Source organism: Crocodylus porosus, unplaced genomic scaffold (assembly GCF_001723895.1).
Source record: "Crocodylus porosus isolate Cpor-Errol unplaced genomic scaffold, CroPor_comp1, whole genome shotgun sequence".
Classification (NCBI taxonomy): domain Eukaryota; kingdom Metazoa; phylum Chordata; order Crocodylia; family Crocodylidae; genus Crocodylus; species Crocodylus porosus.
Window position 1 is genome coordinate 68,248,394 of NW_017728950.1, and position 557 is coordinate 68,248,950.

Consider the following 557-nt stretch of genomic DNA (forward strand, 5'->3'; position numbering starts at 1 on the left):
CGGGATGTGCACCCCTCCTCCCCGCCCCCAAGAGCAAGGACACGGCGAGGAGCAAGTCTTTTTTTCTCCCCCACCCCAGATGGCCGCAAGGAACATTGTCTTTCACACTTATCCTGATGGGCAGGATTTTTTATATTATTTTACTTTTTAAACCCGCATGTTTTGGGGTCGGGGGGCTTGTTTGTTTTTCTTTTTCTTCCCCACCCCCGTCTGCTTTTGTCTGCCTCTGTGCCGTTGGTAACATGGCACTTTGTTATAGCCCTCCCTTCTCTTCTTGGAAGAGATCGTTTGGTAGCATTGCAACAATTCACTGGAGGGGAAAAGGGAAGGCCAAAAAACACAACAAAAACAAACCAACCCTCTCTCTATGTCTTCAGATGGAAATTAAAAACATTGGGGATAAGTTTTCCGGGCACCAGTTGTCACTTGCCATGCCAGTGAGATCTATGGGGCTTAACATGCAGAAGAAGACAAGCAAAGACCTTTCACATCCATCAGGGCAAAAAAGAAAAGCAGCAAGATACTACTCTTGCTGATATGCTACCACTTACGCAAAT